Source organism: Rhinopithecus roxellana, chromosome 14 (genome assembly GCF_007565055.1).
Source record: "Rhinopithecus roxellana isolate Shanxi Qingling chromosome 14, ASM756505v1, whole genome shotgun sequence".
Classification (NCBI taxonomy): domain Eukaryota; kingdom Metazoa; phylum Chordata; class Mammalia; order Primates; family Cercopithecidae; genus Rhinopithecus; species Rhinopithecus roxellana.
The window spans coordinates 19906602-19929805 of record NC_044562.1 but is presented as its reverse complement, the minus strand read 5'-3'; the positions used below and the strand labels follow the sequence as shown (position 1 = coordinate 19929805).

At 40.3% G+C, this 23204-nt stretch overlaps 1 protein-coding gene across 1 annotated transcript in view; it reads right to left on the bottom strand.

Annotated features, from left to right (window-relative positions):
- Positions 1 to 23204, bottom strand: part of DNER (delta/notch like EGF repeat containing) — a 366185-nt gene that overhangs the window by 62535 nt on the left and 280446 nt on the right. The gene's annotated exons all lie outside the window — the stretch shown is intronic.

Sequence of the window (23204 nt, the reverse complement as noted above, 5' to 3'; positions counted from 1 at the left end):
GGCAGGAGAATCACTTGAACCTGGAAGGCAGAGGTTGCAGTGAGCCAAGATTGCACCACTGCACTCTAGCCTGGGCGACAAGAGCAAAACTCCATCTCAAAAAAAAAAAAAAAAAAAGAAAACAAAAAGTGTGAGAACCACATTAGAAAAATATATCTGTATTTCCTTTTCAAGTCAGAAAAGAAAATGAGCTCAAAATGCTTAACTGAAATTCTTGATGAAATATGAGGGTATTTTTGTCGTTATTGCTTGTTTAAAGATATGATCATATAAATTATAGTATTTTAAATTGTACCTAAATGTTTAAATTACTAAATAAATCATAATGTGAGTGAAGAAAAAATAAACCCACAATTTCTTGACAAAGATGGATTTTACCCTCCTATTTGCAAAACAGGTGTTTATTCTAAAGGACAAGAAGACAACATTCTTTGAGATTCACTCATGAGGGTTATGCAGTTTTCAACTTTTGAAAACATGTGTTACTGCCAATTTGCAGTGAAACCAGGCCATTTTTGTCCAGCCCTGTCCAAACAATGAAAAACATATGAGTGTTTTCAAAAGTCACACTGCCCGTGTTCGTTCTGAATTCAGATAAGCAGAAAAAATAAACCCTTACCAAAGTAGGAATTAGAACTACTAGCTTGTCCCTAGCCTTTCCAACTCACAACCAACTCTCAAACTCAGGAAGTCCCATTAGAACATGCTAATATGTTGAACTGTTTTGTGTCTTGTGCCTATCATAAAAGTAGGTTAAGCTCATATTTGCATTATTAACAGAGCACTTTTCAAATATGTTGTCATTTCAGTTGTTTTTGAAAAGCTTTCCAAATTTAGGTTGTGATAATGGTCCCTTTGAGGAGCCCTTGACCTACCTAAGACAAATATACTATAGTTTTCAATTCTTCTGAAAAGCAGTATGTTACCCTACTTTTTGTAACTTTAGGGAAATATTTCTATTATCCTTTATTAGATTATTTCCATCATATAGATAAGAGGTACTCAACTAGCAGCAATTTTGTCCCCCAAAGGACATTTGAAAATGTTTGGAGACATTTTTCATTGTCACAACTGGAGGTACGGGGAGGGGTTGCTGCTGGCATCTAGGAGGTAGAGTCAAGAGTGCTGCTAAGCATCCTACAGTCCTACAGGAGGCTGCCCGGGACAGCCTCCCACAACAAGACTATCCAGAAAAAGTATCAATACAGCCAGGTTGAGAAACTCTGTTCTAGACCAGGGGTCAGCAAACTATGGCCCACGGATCAAATCTATCCCAGCCTGTTTTTGCAAATAAAATTTTATTGGGACACAGCCACAGTCATACATTTACATATTGTCTATGGCTGTTTTCACACTACAACAAAGGACTGAGTGGTTGCAACAGAGACTATATGGCCTGCAAAGCCTAAACATTTACTATCTGGCCCTTTGCAGAACAAGTTTGCTGATTCCTGATTTAGATCCAATGAAAGCTCTTTCTTTTAACAAAAGTTTTGTATATTAACTCCTTATCAAATGTATTGTTTGCAAATATTTTCTCCCATTCCATAGGTTGCCTTTTCATGCTGTTAATTGTTTCCTTTGTTATTTAGAAGCTTTTAAGTTTGAAGTACCACTTTTGTATTTGTGCTTTTGTTGCCTGTACCTTGGATATCATATCCAAGAAGTCATTCCCAAGGCCAACGTTATGAAGTTTTTTCCCCTATGTTTTCTTCCAGAAGTTTCATACTCCTAGGTCTTACGTTTAAGTTTTTAGTCCATTTTGGGTTGGTAGTCGTGTATGGTACAAAATAATACAAATGACCAACAGGCATATGAAAATAACATCACTAACCAACATCCCTAATAATCAGGGAAATGCAAATTAAAATCATAACAGGATATCACTTCACACCTGTTAGGATGGCCATTATAAAAGAAAACAACAAAACAAACAAACAAAAACAGAAAATAACAAGTGTTGGGGCAGATTTGAAGAAACTGGAACCTTTGTGCACTGTTGGTAGGAAGGTAAAATGGTACAGCTGCTGTGAAAAACCATAGCGGTTCCTCAAAAAATAAAAAATAGAACTACCACATGATCCAGCAATTCCATTGCTAGGTACTCAACCAAAAGAATGGAAAACAGGATCTGGAGGAGATATTAGCACTCCCATGTTCATTGCAGCATCATTCACAATAGCCAAGAAGTAGAAGCAACTTGATGTCCATCGACAGAAGAATGGACAAAAAGGTCAAGCAACAGTGGTATGTAATACAATGGAATATTATTCAGCCTTCAAAAGGAAGAAAATCTTGTCATGTGCTACAATATGGATGAACCTTCAGGACATTACATTACATGAAATAAGCCAGTCACAGAAGGACAAATACTATACGGTTCCACCTATATGATGTATTTTTAAAATAGTCAAACTGACAGAAGCAGAAAGCAGAATGATGGTGATTGCCAGGGTCTGTGGAAGGGGAAAAATGGAGAGCTGCTGTTTAATTGTGCAAGACGTTATGCAAGATGAGTAAGTTCTAGATATCGCCTGGTAAACAGTGTGTGTATGGTAAATAATACTGTAATGTATACTTAAACATTTGTTAGGGAGGTATGTTTAATTCTGTGTTTTTTACCACTACATATATAAATATATATGTATTATTAAATACATATATATATTTTAACCACTATTACATACATATATAATTTTACCACTATCTATATACCTATATCTATATCTATATTTTACCTACCATATATAGAGTGGGTAAAAAATACACAAAATAAAATATATATATAGTGTTAAAAAACATACAACATGAAATATATATGTGTATATATATGGAAAGAGAGAGAGTGGGAGAGGTAAAAATATATACATATATATCCACATATGTGTAAAGAGTTAAGTGTCTTTTGCTTCTCCTAATATAAGAACCTTTTTGAGGTTACTGTGGAGTACAATCACCAGCAGCACGTTTTCAATTGCATTTGCCCTACTAGGTGATCTTTTAACAATCAACATGGAAGGGTAATATATAACCACAACCCTGCACGCCTCTTTGACCTCTGAATTGAGGTGGTATTTAAATAGACAAAAATCAAACAAGCAAGTTTTGCAAGATCATCTATAATTGTTTCCATTTTTGAAAACAGTATCATTATCTTTTTATACTAGCAATATGAAAAGCAAATGAGGAAGTTATTTTACAGAGATAATTAAGCTGGTGATGTTTTTCTTCCTTGGGGGGAAGAAAGATAAAGCTTTCATATTCTAAAACTGTTTCTTCAGAGACGGTAACATTTAAATGTCTTCATGGAAACGTCAAGACACCCTTTATACTCAGTGCCAAGCAGCCTCAATCGGACGGTTTGAATACAAAGGCACTCCTTCCAGAAGAGAGGGCTTCTGTGAAAATGAGGCTGTCACCCCCTGCTGATAATTAATTCGGGCAAACAAATTAGCTCAGGGCAGTATGCCCAGGGTCTGAAAAAAAAAAAAAAAAAAAAAAGGCTAGTCCAGAGAATTTTTTTAAATAAAATAAAAGATCAAAGGGTGGGATTAGAGTGGCCCCTTCCAAGGCACTGATCTTTATCAGCATTGCTCCCATCTTTGCATTATTTGCTCCAGAATAATCAGTTCCCATTATTTCTTTCGGATTGACAGGGCACAGCAACCAACCAGATGGGGGGAGTGAGAAGGAGCAGTGGAGATGGCTGCCATGTTTAGCTGAGTGAGTGGATGAAGTCATTATCACCAAGAGGTACCACCAAAGGAAAAATAGGCTTAGAGGAGGAAAAACAGGCTTAGAAGAAGACCAGTTTAACTTTGGACATGTTTAGATTTGGCACACTTGGGCAGGTCCAAGTGGCAGTTGGAAGTATATGTGTAAATGGCTTAGAAAAAGCACTTTGGGAATTAGTCACCTGGAAGTGGTTTTGAAGTTTTCATTAAAGAAGAAAATGGAAGGGAAAAAAGAAGGGGTCAAGGTCAGACCAGATGGGCAGGTGGAGAACAAAGAGCCAGATCAGGACACTGGACAGGGATTGGGCAAAAAGGAGGAGAAAAGCCCAAGGCATGCAGTGTCGTGGAAGCCAGAGGATGAAAGGATGTCAAGGAAGGTGGGTTAGCAGTATCAGAGACTCTAATGAGCAAGAATGACCACTGGACTAGAAGATAAGGAGGTCACTGAACACCCTCAAAACCATGGCTCTTAATGGTGGCTGTGCTTGCCCTTAGAGGGTGTTTAAGGAAATTAGGGGTGGGAGTGATCCTCATCGCAATGATTGGAGGGTTCTACTGGAATTTAGGAGGGTGGGAGGGGGCAAAGATATTAAACATTGCAATGCCCTGGATATTCCTGCACAACAAGGAATGCCTCCTCATTCTTCACAACCTTGGACTGTTCCACTGGACCTTCATGTAGGTGAAAACCCTGTTGATAACTTTCCCAAACTAAAACCTAACTTCTTTATATGTACAGCACCATATTAAGATATACTGAATTTTAAGCCTGTCACAGTGGCTCACACCTGTAATCCCAGCACTTTTTGGAGGCTGAAGCAGGTGGATCACTTGAAGTCAGGAGTTCAAGACCAGCCTGACCAACATGGTGAAACCCATCTCTACTAAAAATACAAAAAGTAGCCAGGCATTGTGGCAGGCACCTGTAATCCCAGCTACTTGGGAGGCTGTGGCACATGAATCACTGGAACCTGTGAGGCAGAGGTTGTAGTGCACCCAGATTGTGCCACTGCACTCTAGCCTGGGAGACAGAGTGAGACTACATCTCAAAAAAAAAAATATATATATATATATATATACTGAGTTTTCATAGAATGTACTACTGGATAAACCAAGAGAAGATTGTACCAAGAGTTATTCATCATTTTAGAAAACCACTTCACAAGAACAACAGCTCTAGTAGAATGTAAATCTCCAATAAAGAATATCTGTATCGATAAAACAAAAACATCAACAAAAATCACTTCCTCCGATAGTTTTCTGACAATGCTATGTACAGTAGCTCTTCCCACCAGCAACTCATCACGACACTCAGCTGATTTCCATCATAGTATTTGTAACTGTCTGAAATCCTATTTTTACTGCAGTTCTGTACTGATTATCATGTCTCTTCCTCCACTACAGGATAAGCTTGAGGGAAGAGTCTGCAAATGCAGTGTTCACAGCTGTACCTGTGATATCTGTTTCGGAAAAGGCTACACAAGTAAAATTGTTGAATAAGCACCCAAAATGTCATTGATTGATTGAATGCACTTTTAAAATGTTTCTATGGTGCTCCAGCACCTTCCAGGTGCCCTAGGTACTGCATACAAAGTTAAAGAACGGGGTCTCCACCTGTATGGAGCGCCCAGTGTGGTAGCAAGTTAGTGGCATCTGTCTTGTGTCAGGTGCTTTAGGTGTGTTAATTTGTTTAATTCTCATAAAAACCCAAGGCAGTGGGCATGACTCGTCCCAATTTATAGATGAGGAATTAAGAGTTAGAGAAGTAAAGAAATTTGCCCAAGGCCACGTAGTCAATCCTGTGTGTTCTTCCTTCTTTCGCATGTTGTCTCCAAACTCATTGTCTAGTGTGTTAGTTTATTAGGGCTCCCATGAAAACACTATAGCACTGGATGAATTAAACAAAAACTTATTTTCCCAGAGTTTTGGAGGCTAGAAGTCCATGGTCAAGGTCTCAACAGGTATGGTTTCCCCTGAGGCCTCTCCCCTTGGCTTTCAGATAGCCGCCTTCTCTGTGAGACCTCACGTGTCCTTTTCTCTGCATGTGAGTGCTCCTGGTGTCCTTCTGCTTCTCATAAGGACACCAGTGCGATTGTATTACAGCCCTGCCCTTACAATCTCATTGAACCTTAATTACCTTTGTAAAGGCTCTATCTCCAAAGACATCGGAGATTACAACTTCAACATATGAATTGGGTGGGGGGGCCTAATTTAGTCCTTAACAACTAGAATCTGAGTTTCTGAGTCACGAGATTGTTGGTATTTTGGACCAGATCATAATTGCTGGGAGCTTCCCTGTGCACTGTAGAATGTTGAGCCGCATTCCTGACCTCTACACACTAGATTCCAATAATACCATCCTTCCCAGTTGTATTGATCAAAAATGTCCCCAGTCATTGTCATATGTCCCCTGGAAGACAAAAATCCCTTTTGAGAACCACTGTCCTAGATCCTTTTTATAAGACGAAAGCAACTTGAAGAGATTTGAGGATATGTGGGTTTCAAATTGTGAGGAGTGAGAGTTCATTCATTAGAGCAAAAGGATTTCTGGACAATACCGAGGGGGGCTTCTGCCCTTGTGAGTTTGACGTAACACAGTCCATGGGGTGACTCTCGCCAGCACTGCTATCCCACAGAAGGAAACAGGCCCTGGGTGTATCTGGGACTGGCTCACAGCAAGTGAATGGGATAGAGGGGAGTAAGAAGGGAAACCCTGCCTGGTGATTTTTGAGCTAAGGAGAACCCTGTTGAATGCTGTGCCCTTGGATTGGGACTCCTCTCTGTGCCCCTTATGAAGCCTCAAGCCATGTGGTGAAGCTGGTTTCTAGCTAGTGCTCTTCCTACTTTTCAGATGAAAAGACCACAGCCCTACAGCCTTAACCAGCTCAGCAAAGGTACAGTGGAGCCCAGATTCCACCCCACAGACCCTGAGCTGCTCCAGAACAGGACACTTTGCTGCACAAAGGTCTCAAGAGTCACTCAATTCCTACTCTCCCCAGTAAAAGGCAAGGCCTTCCATGGCCTTGCACAGTCTTCCCTCTCAATACTGTCTCAAGAGAGCCTTTAAACATCAATCCAGGACCCACCGGCTCTGGCTTCACACTGTGTTTGCTCACAGGAGTACTTTCCCTCCCCTCGCCCATCCCTCATCACACTCAAAAATCTCCAAAACTGTAAGACTCTAGCTGTAGCCAGATGGCCTTCACACTTCGTGCAACAAATTCCCAGTGACTCATCTGTGAGTATCACCTCTGGAGGGCGATTCGTGCTTCCTGCTGCCTCAGGCAAACAGGACCTTCGAAGACCACAGTGCTGTGATCAGGACAACCACAGGGAGGACATGCCGCTCACTCCCCTCATGCCAGCTGAATTCAAGGCAAGGGTAAATTTAAGGTGTTTGGGGCTTTTGTTTTTACTTTATAGTCAGGCTGAAGTGAGTGCAGGGCTATGAAGAGTGGTTCCCTCAATGATGCGTCGCAATTCAGAGGATGTTTTCCCTTCTTCAGCACCAGTGGATAAAATGTGAAAACCCATGACTTTCTGATTCAAGGCTAGGTCAGTTCCTGGGAGATCAAATATTCCACCTCACCCATAGTCGTTAAAGATATGGGGGCCGGGTGCAGTGGCTCACGCCTGTAATCCCAGCACTTTGGGAGGCTGCGACAGGCAGATCACGAGGTCAGGAGGGCCAGACCATCCTGGCTAACACAGTGAAACACCATCTCTACTAAAAATACAAAAAATTAGCCAGGCGTGGTGGCGGGCACCTGTAGTCCCAGCTACTCAGGAGGCTAAGGCAGGAGAATGGCCTGAACCCGGGAGGCAGAGCTTGCTGTGAGCCAAGATCGCGCCACTGCACTACAGCCTGGGTGACAGAGCAAGACTCAGTCTCAAAAAAAAAAAAAAAAAAAAAAGTGGGACACAGAGAAAATAATCCTATTACATTAATATGATTGTGAGCTTTCAAATTCTGGCTAAACTCACTAGTGGTCATAGAGCCCTTCGGTGCTCTGGAATGTGGGACAATATGCATTCATCTTGCTGTGTAGAGCTTTATTTCAAGGGAAACTTGAAATAAAGGTGTGGGTGCATGTGTGTGTGTGCATCTATCTCCCTTAGCCTCTCTTGTTGCTGGCAGTTCATAATAGAAATCGATTAAAGAACAGAAATAAAAACAGAGGCAAGAATCTAGGCTCACATTAATCCTATTAAGTGTTCAGATGCTCTTGTTTAAACGAACCTGCTGGTATTGATACCTGCGCAGGTTTTCACTGAGTAATCATGCTTCTGTCACACACACACAACAAATACAATAAAGCCAGAAAATATTTGTAAACATGGAGGAACTTGTGTAAGTCAATGCAAAACATTCGTTGGTGTGTGGAGGACAGTAGCTGCGGATGTTACTTATTTCTTTAATCTCTAATTTCTTATCCTTTTATTGCTCATGTCACCTCAGCCAGAAAAGAAAATAAATGTCAAAAGACCGAAATCAGTCAATACATCCACTTGCTGTGATTTTTGTTAACATTAAATTGAAAGGACTAAAGAGAGAGGCTAAATTAAAGTTTCTGACTGTAAAACCTCCTTATTATTTATGTTATTGAGCCATCTACAAATTTCCACCTCCTTCCCTGGGCTTCCAAAGGGATGGATGATGAAGAGCCAGTTCTAATCCTATCCTCACTGTTCACACCATGAGTTTATATTCTCCCTCAGTGCAGAGGCTCTCTGGCTTTAATAGCCACATGGGGAAGGTTGGTAATTCTCTGTTTCTCATATTTGCCTCCTCGATCGATTCATTCTTTAAGTCAACAAACAGTTATTCAATTCCTGCTATGTGTCAGGCACTGTGCTAGTCACCGGGGCTATCTGGTGAGTAAAAACAGATATAGTGCCTTTACGGGGGTGCTTATGAGGGGAAAAACATCAATCAATCATTCAAGTCAATGGAAAATCATCACTGGGAAGTATTAGCAATGAGGGGCCTGGTGTTCCAGGAGGGAGGAGATGCAGGAGAGCTGACCTTGCCCAGGGAGACTGGCTGGAAGAGGGGAGAGTGAGCTAAAAGGGAGGGGTGTGCAGAAGAATGATGAGAAAATTCAAGGCAGGAAAAGCTGTGGGTGCAAAAGACCCATGGTGGAGGGGACACGGCTTGTGATTTGTTCTGGACATGGGTTGAAGCCCACTGTAGAGCAAAGGGCAGAGAAGAAATAAGAACACCGGGCCGGGTGCAGTGGCTCACGCCTGTAATCCCAGCACTTTGGGAGACTAAGGCAGACAGATCATGAGGTCCGGAGTTTGAGACCAGCCTGACCAACATGGTCAAATCTTATCTCTCCTAAAAATGCAAAAATGAGCCGGGCGTGGTGGCATGTGCCTGTAGTCCCAGCTACTTGGGAGGCTGAGGCAGGAGAATTGCTCGAACCCAGGAGGTGGAGGTTGCAGTGAGCCAGGATCACATCACTGCATTCCAGCCTGGGTGACAGAGCAAGACTCCATCTCAAAAAAAAAAAAAAAAAAAAAGAAAAAAGAAAAGAAAAGAAAAGAGAAACAGGCAGGTATCAGGCCTGGTGGTATCTTTAATGTGGGTGGTGGGGGGATAAAATATCAGATTTGCATTTCAGAGAGATTGCTCCAGCTACCCTTCGGAGAACTGGGATAAGACCTGCAAGAATCAATGTGGAGAAATCAGTGAAGAGGCTGCTGCAATCATCTCGGGAAATCATGGCTGGGATGAGAGTGCTGTCAGGGCCATGTGGAACGTAAATGTCAAGAGTCATTTAAACAGTAAATAGAAATACCTGCTAATGAATAGAATGTGAAGGGTGAGAAGGAAGGAGAGGTGGAAGGGGAGGCCCAGGTTCCTGGCTCATTTTATCCAGACATACTGCAATTTCTTTCAGAGGAGTGCAGGAATTGACATTTATTGAATCCCCTTCTACGGGCCAATTTCTCTTCTAGGAACTTTGAAATACAACAGAATCTCATTAGAAGGAAGGGGCTGGGGAGGGGAATGGAATGGAAGGAAACCATATTCCAGGAGGAGTAGACCTTAATTGAACAAAAAGAATTGACAGCTTCTCCCAGAAAAACAGAAGTGATATGAAAAAAAAAAAAAAAAAAGTTCATTTTAATGAGTATTTGCTGAAATCTGACTATATTGCCAAGCACTGAAATAGTTGCTGAGGAGTTCGATTGTACTGTAGTTAAGAAAGACAGACCTCATGTAAGAAGACACAAGAAGTCAGAGGTGGAGGGAGGGCAGAAAAAGAGAGAGCAGGATCAGGGGAGCATGGGAGCGGGAGAGAGGAAGAGCAAAAGAGAGACCCAGAAGTATCGAGACAGAGAGAGAAAAGAAACAGAGAAAGAGACACAGAAAGAGAAAAGCCCAAAAAGATAAAATAGAGAGAAAGAAAAACTGGTCCAGAACGTGATGGAATTACACTGAGCAGGTAGCAAGGTCCCTGTTAGAAACGTTGTGGGCCCCTGCAGAGTGATGTCTCCAACTGGCGTAATGACCTTGAGCACTGCCCTTGGAGGCTCACCAAGATGGCGGAGCATATGGGAGCTGGGGGTACGATGTGAGAGTTTGAGAGACAATGGGACACAGCAGGATTCTTGCTTCCTAAGTAAAATACATATTCTTGCCTCCTTTATGAAAATAAAATGTATTTGACACCATTTTCTTTTTATTAAGTACTTTTTGTAACTCAGTATTGAGAGTATTTCTAGACGGGGATCACTGGACCATCAGGCATACAGCTGGAGCTCAGTGCCAGTGTGTCACATCTTCCATCAAGGCCACTCATGGGCACTTGTGGCAACAAAGGATACTTATAAAAGGAGGGGTTTCTGCCCCTCCCTTAGGGGGACATGGGCCTGGCACTGCACGTGAAGTGGTAACACAAGGGAAGCATTGAGCGCAATGCCTAGCATAAGCACGTCATGATGTAATGTGTGGTCACCTGGCCTGTGATGCAAACATGATTTAAAAAGACAACCTGGGTGCCATACTTCTGAAATAGGTGCCCACCTTGCAGACACAGCAAAGGCCCTAAGCACCACAGGCCTGAAGGACGCCATTACTCTGAGCCATTGTTTCACATGGTCAGCTTACTAGAGAAGCACAATAGCACCAGCTCAGCACTGACATGGTGCCTGGCTGATTAGCCCAGATTTCGCTACCCAGGAACTTGAAGATCTAAATTTTTCCAATACGAAACAGCCTGTTTATGTTTGGCTTTTAAAAACCTACGCTTTTTCCTTTTCGTAGCCCCATCCCCTGAGATTAACCTCAGGGCCGGATCTGGTTTCCTACTTGGCAGTAAAACTTCGACTCACTGCTCAGTATTTGATTCCAAACTCTGCAATTTCTCTTTAACAACAGGCTGTTCTCCTCTCATTTCCTTAGCACACAGGCTGATGAATATAGAAGATGCTTGATCAAACTGGGTAAAGTGAATTTGCTAGAAGAACGGAATCAGAGGGCCAAATAACCTTTGCATACATAAATACAGAAGAGTTCTTTTCTTTACCAGAGCCTGTTTTACACAAACATGCATTAAAAGGCCTGGAAAAACATTTTCCAAAATTGACAATTGTTTTGTTGAGGGATTCTTTCATAAATTTAAATATGTATATTCATGTTTTCCAATTTTCCATAACAGAGATACGTTGCTGTGTGATATAAGGGGATAATATCATCCATGCTGTGATGGTTAATACTGATGAACTGATGGTTAATACTGACTGTCGACTTGACTGGATTGAAGGATACAAAGTATTGATTCTAGGTGTGTCTGTGAGGGTGTTGCCAAGGGAGGTTAACATTTGAGTTAGTGGGTTGGGGAAGGCAGATCCACCCTTAATGTGGGTGGGCACCATCTACTCAGCTGCCAGCACGACTAGAATATAAGCAGGCAGAAAAATGTGAAAAGAGAGACTCTGACCTCGCCTCCCAGCCTCCATCTTTCTCCCGTGCTGGATGCTTCCTGCCCTCGAACATCAGACTCCAAGTTCTTCAGCTTTGGAACTCGGACTGGCTCTCTTTGCTCCTCAGCCTGCAGACTGCCTATTGTGCGACCTTGTGATCGTGTGACTTAATACTTAGTAAATATATATATATATATATATATAATTCCATTAATTATGTGCCTCTAGAGACCCTTGACTAATACACATGCTTTACGGGTATTTTATTTGTAGTATCACAACTCTAAATCATGCCACCAATTACAAGAGAAATGATGACCATTCTTTATGTTTAACCCTTGATTGGTGGTAAGGAAAACAGGTAATATTAGAAAACTCCTAACTTTTTAAAAGATTTTTTCAGTGGCAAGATAAGAACATTTCCCATAGCCTATAAAGGGAACAGACTAGGCTTATTAGAGGAGGTTTTCTGAGATTCAGGGAACAGACATCATAATAAATGCACTGTTAGTAAAGAAATTGCTTTTTAAAAGAAGAATTACACTTTTTAATATGTAGAAAAGAAAATCTTTGAAGATGTTAAAAATTCTGTAACTTCTGTAGATGTATTGAGTGTAAATCATAATTAACTTATATCTGGAAAGGAAACAGTTCTTAAATATATGGTAAAAACCAAAGCACCACTATCCTTAGTTAACTCCTTAAAAATGGTTAGCATTCTCCCTCAAGAAACATTTAAGAAAATCTGGGACTATATGGAAGATGACAGCTCAGTTGTGACTGTGCTTATGAAGGACATTGGAAGCCAGGGGAACTTGGCAGTGAACCTGCTTTAACAGAAACACTCGGGTGTCTAAAGGCCTTTGTCCTTAAACTTGTCCATCATCTGGGGAATCTTTCTAACCATGTTGATCTAAACATTTCTGAAAGCCTTCTCTTGGAATTGCCTTCAGGACTGGGTTACAAACTAGTCACACTGAGAAAAATCAATCTCTTCACAAGGTTTTAGACATGTCTTATGTCTTTTTTTTTTTTTTAATGTTGTTTTTGGCCACTAGAGGGTAGATTCTACTTATTATCTAGGCAAGGGAAAAAGGAAAAAAAAAAGTTACTCAGGAGTTTAACAAAAGAGGAGCAATAAAAAGATGTCTTTTATAAAAGGAAATAGATGGTACAGAGGGATGCAAATCAATCTGCCAGGTTATATTTAAAGAAGAAATCCCATTCCCTTTAATAAAAAACATAACATTCAAATATTTCTCTACAGCTTGCAAATTCACCAATAAACATATGGTATCTACAGTTTAAATTATCCTTTGTAAAGTGGCCTATTTTTCTTAGTAATTTTTTATTTAAAATATTTTTAATACACATGTTTGTAATATCATGATTAAAGCACCAAGATTAAATATTAAGTATAATGACAAAATAATATTTTATAATTTGAGTTAAAGATTATTGTGCTATGTGTGTTTACATATAAACAGTAAGAAAAGCATTTTAATAAAATAATCTCATACCCTCAATTGATTATCTAGCATTTTTATAAACACATAAAAATAGCTGGTTTATAGTTGAGGTAAGGAAGATGATAAGAAAGTTTAGAAAAGAAAAGGTAGACATACACCCTCACATTCCAGAAGTTTTTCATTATGGGATGCACAAAGATGGACGCTGGGGCCAGCAAAGACAACATATAGGTGGGAGGGGGGAAAATCAAAGATTAAGGCTCTACTATGGCGCTTTGAAGAGAAAATAAAACCTAGATAACTATTTTTACACAAGTATGTATACTAACAAAGAGAAATTTTAAACGGTATAAAAGTACAGAAGAGTTTTTAAATGTTTATTTCCTTTTAACTTATTTCACAAACAATTGGTTAAATTTGGTTTAGTTGACCTCTTAGTTATTAATAGACATTCATTTAAGGTATCCGCATTCATCACACTTGGGTCTCAGTGCGGTCCGCAGACCAGCAGCATCACCACCACCTGGGAACTTGTTAGAAATGCACGTTCTCAGGTCACACTCAAGACCCACTGATTCAGTAACTCTAAGGGTAGGGCCCAGAACTCCATGACTTAAGAAGCCCTCCAATGTGATTCTGATGAGCACTCAAGTTTGAGAGCCACTAAGCTATAGAATAGCAAAGTATACAACATCTCCCGCAATCTCTGACGAGATCTCAAAAATGCTGGGAAATGGTAGGGTTTGTCCATGGAAAATGCTGTATATGGTGTGGTCATGGGGTTTTTTGCGGGTTTTTGTTTTGTTTTGTTTTTTGTTGTTGTTGTTGTTGTTGTTTTTGTGTTTTTTTTTTTTTTTAGATGGAGTTTCACTCTGTCGCCCAGGCTGGAGTGAAACGGTGCCATCTAGGGTCACTGCAACTTCCGCCTCCTGGGTTCAAGCAATGCTGCTGCCTTGGCCTCCTGAGTAACCGGGATTACAAATGTCTGCCACCACACCCGGCTAATTCTTGTATTTTTAGGAGAGACGGGGTTTCACCATGTTGGTCAGGCTGGTCTCGAACTCCTGACCTTGTGATCCGTCCACCTCAGCCTCCCAAAGTGCTGGGATTACAGGCGTGAGCCACTGTGCCAAGCCGGTTTTGTAATTTAATAGCCATGGCATCTCCTAAGAGTGTATCTAATCCAACGGCAAAACATATGGTCAGAACATTATTTATATGCCCAATTATGGACACATAAATAAACCAACAGTGAAACATATAGTCAAATGATCTAGAAGCCATCTGTCCGCACGTGGACGAAAGGAAGCTGCCCTCCTCTCGAGGTTTACATAAGGGAAAACAGCAACACAAAGGAATCCCAAAGTGACAGCAAATGACGAACTGCAAAAGAAAGGCCAAAATGAGGGAAAGTAACAAGGATATAGAGGTGACACAGCGTGTTCTAGTTCCTCACTGTCTGACTAGGAGTCACACATGCCTAAGCAGAATGAGTATAAACAAGTTCAAATTCAAATTCGTGAGGGCAATTTTTCCCACATCTCTGATCTAGCTTCCTTAACCCATGGGAATAATATTTTTGCAGAAAGGAATGTCGGAAAATGGAAAGCATTAAAAATATTTAATACAGCACTAAGATTAAGATTTTGAGTAACATACAGACCAGTAGGTAATATTCAAAATAATATTATAGTTCTGTAAAGATTAAATGTGTTACAAATTAACTATCATATACTAGACATTTGTGAATTAGCTTTTTGCATTCCTAAGAATTATCTTGCCGAGAATTTGCTCTGAAGGTAATTTATATTACTTATCTATTAAAATATATTTTGAATAAAATATAAAAGCTCTACTTTAAAAAGGAAAGAAAGAAAAAAAGAAAGCATAGACAATCTAAGGTAATAATTTTTACAAACCAAAAGTTGGGAACCATGATCTCACAAAGTTGTGCTGTTTCCAATTATACATCAGAGGTGGCCTCATAGATACATAGTTTGGTAACAAAGTATTTGTGTGATGGAAAACAAAATACTGTGATTGAGATTATTCCAGAAAATTTTGGTATACGGAGTCCACAATGCAGACCACAATTATCTTTCTGGCTGTATTTACTTTCATTCCCCCATCACTGGGGACATTCACAGGCACAATGCAATCATGTTATCCTCTAAGCTTTCTATTAGTCATTGTCATTCTCGAGTAAATATGCTAAATCCTAAATATTGTTAGACACCAAGGAAATTTCTCATAATCCTTTAAGAACAGTTTTAGAAGCACACACCTTCCACTTGGCCATTATCCCTAAGGGCTACAAGTGCACAAGGGCTGAAGCTGACCGTCAGGACTTCAGCTAAAGAATTTCATGCGGAAATTCAGCCTGGATGCAACAGGATTACAAAGAAAATTTCAAAATGTAAATAAATCAGAATCACAACTCAATTACATGAGTAAATTCTGAATTCCGTTCTAACTTTATTAAATTAAGGATGCCTAAAAACACAGCATTTGTTCATTTAAGAGTTGATAAAGCAGTGAAAAATCAGAGGTGTGTTTTTATTTGGTGACTTAAGATTCTAGGATAATATATAGATTAATAACCTGAAGGGAAAAATGAAACTTCTTTGAAATAAAGCCACGAACAAGGCTCATTCTATATGGAATTATGAGGTAAGTAAAGAAGTTTTCTCCTAGACATTCCTTATCACTTGAGTAGGCAAGTTCAGGGGCCTCACCATTTCTTTTCAAGCAACCAAAGACTAAACACTGTTTTTCTTTTTCGACTTTCTTTCTCCTCAAATCTGCTTAAACACAGAGAGATAATTTACATATATATATACACACACGTGCACACATACACACACACACATCACATCACATTCTTCACATATTTAGGTTTAAGGTTATGGTAGATTGAAAAAAAAATAGCTACAAGTTCTGTGCAGCTCCTCCCACCAAGAAACAGAGTCTATAAGCTCAAACCTGTGACTTGCTCATGCCAGCGGCTTTAAAAAGAGCATGCATATGGGACTCATATTCTGTTACTGCTTTCGGAACCCTGCATCATGGGAAGAAGCCCTGACTGGTCTGCTGAATGAAGAGAGACATGTGGCCCAGTTGCCCCCATCACTCCAGCTAACTGCCAGCCATATAAGAGGGGCCATCCAGGACCAGCAGTCCCTAGCTGGCTTGCCACCTGACCACAAAAGCATGAGTGGACACATGGAGTAGAGAAGAGAAATCCCAGCTAAGCCCTGCCCAAATTATCAACCCACAGAATCACAAACAATAAGTGTTTTTTTTAAGCCATTAAGTCTTGGAGTGTTTTGTTACACAGCAATGACTAACACAAAGGTTGATTGCCAGGTACAATGTCTAACTTAAATAAATAAAACCACAAAGATAAACTTTTAGGTATCAGAGACCTGGTTAAAAAAAAAAAAAAGGGGAGTAATAAAGAGGAGTCTTCTCAAAATAGTACCACCAGGTACTACATATTCCTTAGTTTAGATCTACTTTAGTTGGGCTTATCCAATCTAAAAGCAACACCTACTAATGAATTGAACCTAGGACATTCACTCATTCTGATTTGAGGCATCAGAAACCATCTGGTAGAGTAAAATTGAAACATGATCTTCATAATCATCAACATTTCACTAAGACTTCAGTCCAACCCACTAAGGACCCCTTTAGGCAATTCCTATAAAACCAAGTGGGATTATAATTTTTTAATGACTTGAGGAATATGTTTATTCACAACATAAATTGTTTGGTAAAAGATATACATATGTATAACAAGTTAACAACATTTGATTGTGATCTTTTTTTTAACTTTTCTTTTAGGTTCAGGGATACATATGCAGGTTTTTCATATAAGTAAATTACATGTCTCAGGGGTTTGGTGTACAGATTATTTTCTCACCCAGGTAATAAGTATAGGACCCAACAAGTAGTTTTTCGATCCTCATCCTCCTCCCCACTCAAGCAGGATCCAGCATCTATTGTTCCCTTCTTTGTGTCCATATGTACTCGAAGTTTAGCTCCCACTTATAACTGAGAACATGAAATATTTAGTTTTCTTTTTCTGTATGTTTGTTTAGGATAATGCCCTCTGCCTCCATACATGTTACTGCAAAAGACATGATCCCCTGCTTTTTCATGACTGCACAGTGTTATATGGTGTATATACACCACTTTTTAAAAAATCCAGTCTACCTTTGATGGGCATTTAGGTTGATTCCGTATCTTTGCTATTTTGAATAGTGCTGTGATGAACATATGTGTATGTATGTGTCTTTCAAATTCAGAAACTGCAGAGAATACCTATGAAATACTACACAAGAAGGCCATGCCCAAGACACATAGTCATCAGATTCTACAATGTCAAAAATGAGAAAAAAAAAAAATGTTAAAGGCAGCTAGAGAGAAGAGGCAGGTCACCTACAAAGTGAACTCCATCAGGCTAACAGCAGACCTGTCAACAGAAACCCTACAAGCCAGAAGAGATTAGGGACCTGTATTCAACATTCATAAGAAAAAAAATTTTAAGCGAGAATTTCATGTCCAGTCAAACTATGCTTCATCAGCAAAGGAGAAATAAGACGCTTTTTGAACGAGCAAATGTTAAGAGAATTTGTCACCACCAGACCTGCTTTACAAGAGGTCCTGAAGGAAGTGCTAAATATGGAAAGGAAAGACCATTACCAGCCACTACAAGAACACACTTAAGTACATAAACCAGTGATACTATAAAGCAGTCACACAAGCAAGTCTGCACAATAACCAACTAAAACATGGTGACAGGATCACATCTGCACATATCAAGACTAACCTTGAATGTAAATGGACTACATGCCCCAATTAAAAGGCACAGAGTAGCAGGCTGGATAAAGAAGCAAAACCCAATGGTATGCTATCTTTGAGAGACCCATCTCACACACAATGATACCCATAAGCCAAAATAAAGGGAGGGAGAAAAATCTACCAAACAAATAGAAAACATAAAAAGGCAGGGGCTGCTATTCAAATGGGATTTTAAAGAAAGCATTGAGGCACTGCATAAAGAAGCACGTGAGTGAGATGGAAAAGGACATGCTGTTTTGCAAAATCAATACCCGCTTTGAGTTGACAATGTTCTGGGATTTAAAGGAAAGGTTATGTATCAGTCTGCTTCAGGCAAACCTAAGAGCTCTGAATCTTCATTAAAGCTGACTCTGTTCTGTAAAAGCATTCAGTGAATGCAGCAACTTTCACAGTGTGCTTTCAAACTGAAAATTAATGGGCCTGATAGAAAACCAATGGAAGAAATACAGGGCATTGTCCCCAAATTGTTGTATAAATCCAGACCCACAAAGAATTTAAATGGACATTGAAGGCTACAAGTCCAGAAAAAAGTAGGACATGCAGCATATCTCCTTATTGGTGGTCTAATTAGGACTCAGGAAGTAGAAGAGCATAAGTCACAATGTATCTCAAACATCACCTATAATGGCACATTGTTATAGAGTTTCCAGTCCTCCATGATTGACATTGATGGCAAATCATTTCCACTAAGCCAGTCTTGTGGGAAGGCACGCTACTGAAGGAAGAGGACATCAAAGCTATCTCAAAGTAGAGAACTAAAAACAACAAAATTCAAATATGAAAAGGAAAGAACATTTCAGGGACTATAATATCACCAGAGCCAGGTGAAAAGAAACAACATCAAAGGAATCCATGACATAGAATCATCAATACAAGAGGTTTTCAGGGAATCAGGTGGTAAGAAAAATTGCTAGTAGGCACTGGGGACCCCCAGAAGTGAGAAGCACTAATCAAGAGAAACTACCTAGGCAGAAGGGTGCATAACTGTCATGTGGTTATGTCTGCATTTCTCATTTGAGTCACAGGAAAGGAAGTTTCTTTAATTAGGTGCATCCGGCAGGCATCAAGTCAAATAAAATCATAAGCTTCAGTCACAGGTAGTTCTCAGCATCAATTTCAAAGCAGTGGATTGCTGGTTCTACAGAATGAAGCAAAGACAGAAGAAGAGGGCTCCCTACCTACATGTGGTTCAATTCCCTTGGAAGTCAGAGTTGTGCTCCTCTGTGCTGGGAAGTAAGAAACGTCTATTGGTCAAGTATCATCCACTGAACCATAATGAAGGCCACCTTCCATGCCAAGCTTTGAGGCATCCACTTAGAGATCCATCTCAGGAGCAGTGCTGAGACAGAGGAGTCTGGAACCTTGTTCATGTGATTGGTTCAAACATAAGTGAGAGTCCAGGTTCGCACCTAACTTGGGATGTCACAGGTAGGCTTCTGAGGATCGGGGTTAAAATATCACCTCCGCCTCCTGTTGTTTAAACTCTCATTTCCTCCATTACCTTATCCCTAAATAAAAGAATAGGAATACTACAACTGGGGGCAAGTAAGAGAAAATAAGCATCAGGTGTTTGGCACACAGTCTATTATAAATGCAGTAAGTTTTCATAGATGGACGCTACTCTAATCAAAGCCAGATGGGATGAAGTCACTCTCTGGGTCAACAGAGCTGAATCAATGTGGCTGACAAATCCCAATTTAATATGTTAATTTGAAGTGGCTATTAACAGCTACCAGTGGAAAAATCTGGTTAGAATACTTAATGGGTACGATGTACATTATTTGAGCGATGGCTACCCTAAAAGCCCCGATTTCACCACTATGCCATATATATATATATAACAAAATTATGATTGCACTTCATAAGTTTATACAAATTTTTAAAAGGAGACAAATTTTTCAGTCAGTTATTTACCCTTGGTGAGTCAAGGCTACTTTTGACCCCATTTGGTCTTCACTCTGAGCTAATGGAGGCTCCAGCAGGTCCCAATTGCTTGGGTTCAAGTTGTAGCTTCATCCTTAACTGACTGTATCATCACAGGCAGAGAAATGACAACAGCTATGGTCCTACTTCATAAGGACCAGGGGGATTCACAAAGCCAATTCAGTCAAAGAGCTTTGCCCAACACCTGGCACTTAAATAGTTCTCACTGGAGTCACAGAAAGCCACCATCAAGGCAAGCAATCGCTTAACCCTGCAAGAAGTTGAATGTGCACCCATTATTCAAGAATGCCCACTATGGCCATTTCATCTCACCTCCAGTCCAACTCTAACCTCGAACCTCATATAAAAAGAATCAGAACACAAATGTAAAATTGTCCTCAATGGCCTTTCCCAAGTAATGGAATATCCAATGTCTGTGCTAATGCTCCATCATTTTATAGATTTCAAGGTGGAGGACCATCTGTATCATTTCATTTGAGCTTCACAGGCCAGTTATGTTTGTCTGCATTTTAAAGGAGAGAAAAGTAATGCTGATAGAGGCCAATGGCACAGCTGTTCGGAGGCAAAGCAGGGACTTAAATTCAGCTCTTCTCAGTGCTAAGCTCAGGCCCCTTTCCATCCAGCCAAGGAAGAAAGGCAAGGCGTGCGGGATTTCAGTTCTAAAATCCAGATTCGCAGACATTCTCAACAGTGAAAGAAAACAGTGATTGGATCATAATTATTTTCAACCACAAAACAAAACAAGAGTCAATGGCTTTGTTACAAAATAGTGTTAGGGAAGTCCCCATCTCACCCTCCAGGGCCATAAGCTTGACGAGAATGTTCTGATATTGTGCTGGCAGGGCTGCAAAAAGAGCTGTCCTCAGAAATGCATAAGTTAGTGACGTTATGTTGTTACCAGCTGCCATTTGCAACTTTCATTCCAGGCAAGATGACGTGAAATCATTTCTGCTGTCCTCACAGACTCTGCTAACTCCTGTTCTTAGTAAGCAAATCTCACACCTTTTCAACATTAGTACAGCCAAGAATGAGTTCTGAATGATTTGAATTTTGAGGGAAAGTCAAGGAGTGGTGGGAGCAGAAATCCCTTACAATTAAAGACCAGTTCATTAACGCTTTCATACATATGGATTAGCCATTTTAAGTGAGGTGAAAAAGCAGCCTTGTGAATAGATTTGTAATATCAGGAATCTCATAAAAATTTCATGCTCCACCAGCAAGTGCCCTTGGTTTAATAGCAGTGTCCTTCCTCCCCTTGTATTAATTTCTCAGGTCAGAAGCCTAAAGAAGGCAAATATCACGAATTCCACCTCAATGCCCCCACAACTTATAATCAGAGAAGATGAAGATGGGGAATGACTGTGGCTGCAGTTTGGAAGCATGCTTAGGAAAGGCACCTTAGTGTCTGGACATATAGCAGAGCCTGACTCAGCTCCTCACACCCTGGGCAGTGCCCTATCATCCTCCTCCCTCTCTTGACTCCCAGGGTCCTGCCCTCACCCTGCAACCTCCCGACCTCCCAACTCACTGTTGGGTCCTCTGCCTTCTCCTGTGGCCACTACTACTTCCAGCCTCAAAACAAGAACTCTGCAACTTTCTTCCAATTTTTCCCCCTTTCTTTTTACACTCTCACCCTCTCCTATCTTGATGGCTTCCATGACTTTCTCTAGCATTCATACAATGGGAACTCTATATTTTTTTTCCCCCTGGTTTCAGCCTTGTTCCCACATTGCAGTCCCAAGTAAGAACTATTTACTGACACATCCATCTTGCTCGGCCTGCTGTACCCAAGCCCTAAAGAGGGTCCTTATGCACATTTCCCATTTTCTCTGAATTACCCAGAGGGGTCCTTTGACTCCATTTGCACCCTTGTTCCCTGCATTCAATTGACAACTGAACCCTGATCCTCACATAAACATTTAACACATCCTTTCATTCCCACTGCACAAGTTCAAGCCTTTACTTCTATTAATACTTGCTAGAAGATCTCTATCTTTTCATCTCTTCTTGACCGTAATATATGCTGAAGACTATGAGAATAATCTGTCTAAAATACATATCAGTTCCTATATACCCAAAAATGCAAAATGTCTGCAAGTCTTCATAATCCAAACTGCTTAGCATCTACATTCTCCCCACGTGTCCCCATGAGCATTTTCAGCCTTACTATCTATTACAACGTCTAATGCATCTTATCCTGCAGCAAGCTGGATCCATTCTTCTTTGAACTCCTCCCCACGACCCAGGACTTCTATAGTGCCCTTCCCCCACATGTAAATCCAAATGATATTTCAGTGTCCAACTCATTGGAAATTCCGAACTGTTGTTCAGAATGTTATATGAACAATTGTTCACATAAAAATTCAATCAATTGCCATCCTCAATACTTCAAGCATTTTAATTAATTAAGTTCTGTCAATGCCCTTCAACCAAAGACTACAAAGGACACACCTGTAGTTGAACAAGTTGAGTTTATTACCCATTGCAGTTACAGAGACTGCACGCCATGGGAATCGTGGAGTGCCTCAATTAGAAGGTGTTAGATGGGATTTACTATAGGATTTGAACTCTGGTTAGGTTATTTGGGGAGATTTCACTCTGGAGTGAATGCTGGATGCTGTCAGAAAGCAGGAGCAATTCTTATCTAAAGAAGGGGAAGCCTAGAGCAAGGCCAAAGCTGTATTTGGTAAAGAGGAAGCTGTCACTCTACATACGTGACATTAAGAACTGAGAGAAAGTGGATACTTAGTATTCTGTGGGTTGCAGGGTGACCTTGTTTTTGTATTGGACAAAATTATAAAGTGGTCTTGTTTTGCCTGACTCTGTCATAGCCTCTGAATGGTCATATCTAATATCCGTATCATGTGGGATTGTTGATGTCTTTAAGTCCAACAGAAGACATCACGGCCCAGCTGTAAGCATCAGACCAACTCCTAACAACCTCAAGGTCTACCTATAAATGCCAAGCAAGCTCCTGACATCAGCAGCTGCTCTTCTTTTTCTCAGTTCTCAGCATCATCATGATGTCAGTATACAGATTGAAACATTCTCTAAAGCAGAGCACAGATTATGAAGAGTAAAGCAAACTCTCCCTTGCTACAGATGTAGGTGGGTGATCAGGATTCCATTTGGGGTCCCAATGGTGAGGGTGGGCATCATATTTTGGAATACAGAAAAGGAAGGACAGGATTAGGATCTGGGGAAAAAAAGGTAATATATTCTATACAACCTACAACTCTCAAGAATAGTGTGATACACA